Below are 8,858 nucleotides of genomic sequence, written 5' to 3' on the forward strand. Positions count from 1 at the left end.
CCTAGGGGAAACTGAGGCACACTGTACTCAGATGAAGTGCTGCAGAGAATTCCCATTTGGCCACAGCATGCCTGGCTGGCTCTGCCCTTTTCTCAGGGTGCTCTGAAGCCCTGTCAGAGCTGGACCACCCAAGCTGGCTGCTAGAAAGTCCTCTCTGGGGACATGAACAACACCGGATCAGCCTCCTAGGCACTTCCCCATTGCTGGGTGTCAGAAAACCAGCTCTCGATGTCTCTTCTTGAAACTGGAGCCCACCGGTGGGGCCAGTGTTACCCTTTGGGCCATGCAGCTACCCAGGGCCATGCAGGGTTGTTTCCAGAGGGGCAGGAACCTCTTCAGGCAGTTTTGGCTCTGATTCACATGGAGGCTTGTTTCCCTGGACAGAGCAGGAGTGAACAGCATTTGTCAAGTTCCCTGCTCAGCAGTCCCCAGGTCTGTGCCTCCCTCCAGCTCTGTGCCCAAGAAGCAATATCTCTGCTTTCCCCCAGGCACCTTCTTACAGCTCCTGCCCCATCCTCCACCCCACCCCCACTACGGCTGTACCTGCATTTGCAGCCAGGCCCACATGGCTCAGCTCCAAGCTGCCTCATGCCCCAGGAAGAGCTGGTTTGGAGCTGGCTCTGCAGCAAGGCACTAGCTGGCTTGCTCCTAGGATCCCTGCAAGAGTCCTTGACACACGTGGGCTCTGATGTCATTGACGATTCCCTGGGCCCAGGACCGCCCCACGACTGGCAGCACCACCTGGCATAAGAGGGCTGCCCCGAGGGCTGGCTGAGATGGAGTGCCTGCCTCAAACCTACCTCCAGTGCTGGATGCAGACAGGTCTGGGGCAGGAGACAGCCCCACAGCAGGACCTGGGTCGGAGCGGGGACAGACACTGGTCACAGCTGGAGCTAAGGTGCAGCACCAGGAGAACCAATGGCTGAACTGGGAGGAAGGAGGGTGGAGGGAGTTGTCACCCTGTGTGTGTGTGAAAGGGCCCTGGGCGCAGGCTGTTGATGTAATGATTTTTGTGTAAGTTGTCTTCCAACAGCGCAGCAGCCCCATGCCACTGCCCTACCCCCGCTGACTCTCCCATACCACATGGTTCCCCCGACTGAGCCCCTGAGCCTCCCTGACGCACACCACCCCCTGCACGCCTGTATCACATATGGCCCTTGCTGAGCCCCTGAGCCAGCCTACCACAGGGCACCCCCTGCTGAGCCCCTGAGCCACCCTACCACAGGGTGCCCCCCCGAGCCTCTGTGCTACACACCACCCCCTGCCGAGCCGCCAGTAACGAACTTACACACTGTTTATTAATACGCTAATTATGAAGTTTAAAAGGTGGGACTGAAGTGCTGGTGAGAGGGGGCGCACAGACCAAAGTACGGTACAAAGCAAAACGAACACAAGCTGTGCCAAATACATTAAAGAAAATAGCTACATAGAATCTCGCACCCTAAAAGTTGTTCTGATAATCTCCACAGATGAGGCACCTTCCAGGGAGCCCTGGTGCTTTCCCTAGGTCAGGCTCAGGCCAGGCTTACTCCCCAGGGGAAGGTCGAGTTAAGGTACACAATTCCAGCTACGTCATTAGCATGCAAGAGCCTTAATTTGGGTTTCTGTGCGGTCGCCACTCAAAGGTGGACTGTAGCCCGTGCTCCTGTTGATCTGCCTTACTCCTAACGGGGGCAGGAGTACTGTGCCTGATGGGGGCGCCCTGCGAGTTCAATTTCACCCATCCCCACTAGGTGCGCTAAATCTGACTCCAGAAGATGGACTATGGCAGGGCTGGTCTTCCCTGGGGGGAGGATGTACCCTTAGTGGCTTCCAGCCATCAGCTGGAGTGGGGAAGCCAGGGAGACCTGCCAGCCTGGGCTACCTCCCTCCCCACCCTTCAATAGGTTTCACAATGGGTGGGACTCCTTTGTGTTCCCTCTAAATGTACCCTCTGCTCTTGGGGAAACACGGCATCCAGGATGCTTTGCAGCATCAGGGGGCATGGTCACATGGCTCTGCAAGGCCCAGTCTCCATGCTTAGGGGCTGACCCACACTGCAGTAGGAAGGTTAAGCTCCATTGTCTCTTGCTAATGAGCCATCACAGCCCTGAAGTGTGATCAGTGGGAGTGACCAAAAGCCATTGAGATACTCAGGTGAGCTACAAAAATGATACATGCACACAAATGGGATAATTGTCTGCAGTAGATTACAACCTTTCCAATGAAATCTCACATAAAGCAGAGTCCGGGATTCTTATATTCATAAGCGCATTCCCACAGACTAGGGAAAGTCCTGCCACGTGGGCAGGGTCCTCTTGCACCCCCTCCTGCCCTTTCTGGGCTCTCTTAGGATATGGATACACTAGGAGATGGGGCTGAATTTACTAAGGTTGATTTTTAGCATCTGATTTGTAAAGTCAAGGGTGCTTGTCCGCACTGGCACACGAAGGCGATGGAGCCCCAGCTTCAACTTTGTCAGCAGTGCCTGCTGCCCCCTGCGTGCCAGGTTAAGCGCCCAGGGTCTGATGGGCCAAAGCGGTGCTACGGGAGGTTCTGGAAATGTCATCGGCCTCCCATAGTGCACTTATCTCCTCCTCTCCCCCTGGAAAACAACAGCAAACTGTGTTGTGACAAGTATTGTGAACAGCGCGTGCGCTGTGCCCTGGTATGTCCTGAACCAAAGCAGCAGCCGTCCGAGCGATGAATATTCTGAGGAGAACACAGACGTACACAGATATGAAACATTGGAGGAAACAGGGAGCTGCTGGCTGCGCTTGATGCTTCGTACACAGTGAAATGCCAGGTCTGGTGACATGAAACAAGCTCAGGCTGAAGGATCCACGTTGTTCTTCAGGTCTTGGCCAGTCAGCAGTGGGTACCAATGGGCCACCCTCTTCCATGGACCTTTGCGAATTGTCCCTGAAGTGTGACAATAGCAGAACGAGACCGGTTCTGACGGTTCAGAAGTGAGTGGCTTTGTGGAAGGTTGCAACTCCTGACCAGGGCCAGGGCCAGGGCCAGGGCCAATCAATATATAAATAACAAGTATAAATATATTGTTGGAGAATGCCAGGGAGTAATCAAGAAAATGAAAACAATTGGAACTGCAGCTAGCAAGGGATGTGAAGAGTAACAAGAAGGCTTTTTATGGACATGTTAAAAGTAAGAAGCTGAGCAGGGTGTGGGGCAGTTACTGGATGAGGGAGATGACAGATGATATGGGAAAAGCGGACGTACTCAATGCTTTTTTTTGGCCCTGTCTTCATGGACAAGGTCAGCTCCCAGACTACTGCATTAGGCAATGCAATATGGGTAGGAGCCGGGCAGCCCTCCATGGGGAAAGAACAGAAAAGCTAGATGTATGTAAATCCATGGATCTGGATTTAATGAATCCAAGGGAACTGAGGGAATTGGCAGAAGTCAGTGCAGAGCCATTATCTTTGAAAACTCATGGAGATCAAGAGAGGTCCCGGATGACTGGAAAAAGGCAACTGTAGTGCCCATCTTTAAAAAAGGAAAGCACGAAAATCCAGGGAACTATAGACTGGTCAGCCTCACCTCAGTCCCCAGAAAAATCACGAAGGGGATCCTCAAAGAATCCATTTTGAAGCACTTGGAAGAGGGGAAAGTGATCAAGAGTAGTCAACATGGATTCACCAAGGGCAAGTCATGCCTGACCAATCTGATTAGCTTCTCCGATGAGGTAACTGGCTCTGTGGAGGTGGGCAAGTCAATGTATGTGATATACCTTGACTAGAAAAGCTTTGATACTGTTTCCCACAACATTCATGCCTATAAGTTAATGAAGTATGGATTGGATTCATGGACTATAAGAGGGATAGAAAGCTAGCTAGATGGTCAGGTCCAACAGGTTGCGATCAATGGCTCAATGTTTGGTTCAAAGTTGGTTTCAAGTAGAGTGCCCCAGGGATCAGGTCTGGGTCAGTACTGTTCAATATCTTTATTAATGACCTGGATGAGGGGATGGATTGCACCCTCAGCAAATCTGCAGATGACACTAAGAGGAGGGACAGGTAGGTACATTGGAGGGTAGTAATAGGGTCCAGCATGCCCTAGATAAATTGGAGGATTAGGCCAAATGTAATCTGATGAAGTTCAACAGGGACAAGTGCAGACTCCTGCATTTGGGTGGAAGAATCCCAAGCATTGTTACAGTCTGGGGGCTGACTGGCTAAGTGGTAGTACACCAGAAAAGGACCTGATGATTACAGTGGATGAGAGACTGTATATGAAGCCAAGAAGGCTAACTGCATATTAGGATGCATTAAGAGGAGCATTTCCAGCAGATCTAGAGAAGCTCTTATTCTGCTCTGTTCAGCACTGGTGAGATCACCGTATTGAATCCAGTTCTGGACCCTCAGTACAGTCATACCCTGAGATACACCCATTTGGGTTATGAGAATTCAGGTTTACAAGGAGTTTGATTTAAAACCCCTACGTCATCTTACGAGGCATTTCCTCGAATGTATGAGGACCGATTTCAATTTCGTGTGCCTCAGTGGGATGCGGATGCCCTGCTGCAGGAGAAAGGCTGCGGCTCCACACAATGGCTGCCCGTAGCTGCATCCCGCCTGGCGCGTCTCTCCGCAGTGCCCGGCGCTGGTTTCCCGGAGCCCCCAGCCCAGCCTTTACCTGTGGCTGGTCTGGGCCTCCGCCTTGGCTCTGCAGCAGCGGCATGCCCTGGCCCAGCTGGCAGCCGCAAGCTCCCATGTGCTCCCACGAGGCGTGGCTGGTGGGCGTGCAGCCCATCCTGGCCCCGCCCCTGCTGCTCGCTCCCTGGGCGGCTAGGGGCCACTGCTGACTGCCCTGCACAGCTGTGCCTCGGGCGCTGCTTGCTGCCTGTGGCATTCCTTTGCATTTAGCGCCTTGGCTGCTGCTGGTGGGGGCCTCTCCGCCATGCAGCCCTGCACGAGCGAGGCATCGCCCCTCGCCACCTGGGGGGCCTCCTGTGCCTGCCTAGCTCCCCACGCGGCCAGCCCCTGACACCACCCCCTCCCCACTTAACCTAAGCTGTGCTCAGGCCGGGCTGCCTCCCCGTGCCCTGCTTTGCCCTGCTCTGCCCTGCCTGACCCCTTGCACCAGCCCCCCTGCCAGGCACTCTTCGATTGCCGTTACCCTGTCTCTGCAGGTAAACAGACACATGGTAGAGTAATTAATGAAGGGGAAATGCCTTGTTAGGTTGTGTTATGATAACTAATGCTAACTATTGAAGTAATTGCGTTCATTTTAATGGGATTTGGTGTTGTTTTAGCGTAAACGGGTGTAAATTTTGGGGCTCAGGAATGCATAAAATTTTTTCCCATTGAAATTAATGGTAATTACATTTTTGCCTTACAAGAATTCGCCCTAAGAGGAGTTTTTCAGGAACGAATTACCCTCGTAAGGCGGGGGAAGACTGCATAGAAAGAATGTGGACACATTGGAGCAGGTTCAGCAGAGGGCACCAAAAATGATTAAGGAGCTGGAGCAAATGAACTTTGGGGAGAGGCTGAAGGAGCTGGGCTTATTTAGTTTACAGAAGAGCAGAGTGAGGGTCAATTTGATAGCAGCCTTCAACTTCCTGAAGGGGGGGCTCTAAAGAGGACAGAGAGGGGCTGTTTTCAGTAGCACCGAATGGCAGAAAAAGGAGCAATGGTCTCAAGTTGCAGTGGGAGCGGCCTAAGTTGGATATTAGGAAAAACTATTTCACCAGGAGACTGGTGAAACACAAGAATGCATTACCTGGAGAGGTGGTGGAAACTCCATCCCTAGTCCTGACTTGAGAAAGTCCTGGTTAGGATGATTTAGTTGGGGTGATCCTGCCTTAGCCAGGGGGCTGGACTCAATGATCTCCTGAGGTCCCTTCCACCCCTAGGATTGCATGACTCTATGAATTTGGAATGGGCAAATCTATAGTGGGGCTGCTGTAATCCAGGTAGCCAAGGCAATCAATACCCTTCTTCTACAAAGGACAGTGACTCTGGCAAATATGCAGGACATAGTGGCTGATTTTTCAGTGATGGGATTCCCTAACTGTGGGTCAGGGGATCAATAAAAGGAACACCCCCACCAATAGTGGTACCAGACCATCTCGCCACAAGGTTCTTTCACCAACATCAACGTGGGATGGTTGGGACAGGCACATGATGCAAGCATCTTTAGAAATCCTGGTTTGTTCAGAAAGCTGCAGAATGGAACTTACTTTCCAGACCAGAAAAATCACCTGTAAGACGTGGAGATGCCAATAGTGATCCTTGGAGCTCTTGCTTACCCTTTGCTCCTATGGCTTATGAAGTCATACACAGGCAGCCTGGACTGCAGTGAAGAGCATTTCAACTACAGGGTGAGCAAGAGGAAAACGGTAGCTGAAAGTGCATTTGGCTGTTTAAAAGCCAAGTTCAGAAACCTCCTGACTTGAGCAACATTCCCTCGTGGTGGCAGCCTGCTGTGTGCTCCATAACTAATGTGAGAGGTGGTGGGGAAATTGCATGCCAGGCTGCAGGGCTGAGGCAGAGCCAGGTGCAATGGTCTCAAGTTGCAGTGGGAGAGGAAAAAATATAACCACTATTTATGAGCCTCCAGGCACCAGGGCAATAAGGAGAGCACAGCATGAGGCACTGCTAATCATGTAGGCTTTGAACAACAGCTTTTAGAATGACCAGTCAGTAACATAACAGTTATGTCTGTAGCTGTTAAGGAGGTGCCCCCGTGTGATGTGTGCTGGCCTACAAACCCTATAAAACACACATCCCTCCCCATCCCATGCAACACAAGCAATAAAGACACTGGTTTTGAGAGTTTATGTGTTTTTATTCAGGGGACGAATGAAGCACATGGTAAAGGAATTCATGGCAAGAGTGTCAGGTGGGTGAGCAAAGGCAAGAGATGTTTTGTATCACAGCAGTGGGCGTGTCAGCTTTCTGTTGTGGGAAACATCTCTGGGTGTTGAGTGGAAAAGTACTCGACTTCCTCCCAGCCATGTATTCTGGGGCGCTGTGTGGGGGGAGTACGGAGCATCGTGAGGAGGGCATGTGGTTCAGCATAGGCTGCAGTGGGACTTTATCCTCCTCCGCTAGGTACCTCAGGAGCACTGTTTGCTGCACCATGAGCTTCAAAATCTCCTCCTTCATCTGGGCTTCATGTTCCCTGAGTGCTCTGCTCTCCTCCCAATCGACCCTCCTCTCCCTCATAGTGTGGTTCTACGCCAGGCATTTAACAGTGCCACGTGGGCAGCTTGCAGGTACTCAAGGAACACGTCTTTCTTGGTCTGTTTATGCCTTCTGATCTGTGCCAGCCTAACATCTGGAGGTAGTGGTGGCGGCGGTTGGGAAAGAACCTGTTGTTGCAGACACTGCAACAAAAATAAGTGAAGGACCGTCATTAGGGCGATACATTCACTGTAGATGAGGTAAGTTTTTCAACACACAAAGTAATTTCATGGAAGAGCATCTGTGGAAAACGAGGGATGTGTTATGTACAAGGTAGTAGGCATCCTTCGATCCCAAGGGATCGTGGGTTTGCACCCCAGTTGGACCGATTCAAGCAGCGTCTTCTGTAGCTGTGCAATCCAATGCGGGAGTGGCAGTCCTTTCCGCACTGTGAGCAGCAGTAGGCAGATGTTGCTCTGGTATCACGGGCACGGATCTTCCTGAGGGCTCTCCTGTCTTCCGCTTCCTTCACGAAGGTAGTTTCATACATAACAAGAGCTTCATTCACTCCCTGTTTCCAGGCATGCCTGTCTGAGGCGAGCAAATGCCAGGTGTTCACACTGATAGAGAGAGCGCTGAGGTCACGCTTGCACGTGTCCTTGTAGTGCAATTTAAGTCGCCCTTTCGGCCTCTTTCCACACTCCAGTTCGCTGAAGAGGAGGCCTTCGGTATCGGCCATCCGTCATGCGTGAGACATGACCCAGCCAGCGCATACGCCTCTGTTTGAGAAAGGTGAACATGGAGGTGGTGCCTGCCCACTCAAGCACTGCGCTATTGGGGACCTTGTCCTGCCGTGAGATACCGAGTATGCGCCTAAGGCAGCGCATGTGGAATGTGTTGAGCCGCTGCTCTTGTTTTGAGCGCAAAGTCCATGTTTCACTGGCGTACAGCAGTGTGCTCAAAACACAGGCTGTGTAGACCTGCACCTTGGTGTGTACAGTGAGCTTATTATTAGCCCATACTCTCTTCATCAGCCTGGAGAACGTTGTGGCGGCTTTTCCAATGCGCTTGTTGATCTCGCTATCAAGTGACAAGTTGTCTGAGATCGTTGAGCCGAGGTACATGAGCTCATGGACGACCTCCAGTTCATAGTCTAGCACGCTGATAGATGGCTCGTTACCCACGTTTTGGCCCATCACCTGGGTCTTCTTTAAGCTGATTGTGCAGCCAAATTCCATACATGCATCCGCAAAGCGAGTTATAAGTGACTGCAGTTCCTGCTGAGTGTGAGCAGCACTAGCTGCATCGTCAGCAAAAAGGAACTCCCTTAGACTCTTTGTAAGCACCCTGGTCTTCGCTCTGAGCCTCGACAGTTTGAAGAGGTTGCCGTCCGTTCTCGTGCGGAGAGAGATGTCCTCTGTAGCAGTTCTGAAGGCACATTTGAGCAAAACTGCAAAGAAGATGCCGAACAGTGTTGGAGCCAGCATGCTTCACTCCGCTGAGAATCTTAAAGGGTTCGGATGTGGATCTGTCGTATACGACAGTCCTCTTCATGCCTTCATGGAAGGCCCTAATAACGCTGAGCAGAGTTGGGGGACAGCCGATCTTAGCCAGAATCATGAACAGACCTTGTACATAGGTTTCAATGTATCTACAAGGACAATTTTGCTTTTAGGCATATTCTGGGCAGCAAGGTATATCACAGATCCTTAAGGCACCTGCTTGACT

Source organism: Carettochelys insculpta, unplaced genomic scaffold (assembly GCF_033958435.1).
Source record: "Carettochelys insculpta isolate YL-2023 unplaced genomic scaffold, ASM3395843v1 scaffold_0056, whole genome shotgun sequence".
Lineage (NCBI taxonomy): Eukaryota > Metazoa > Chordata > Testudines > Carettochelyidae > Carettochelys > Carettochelys insculpta.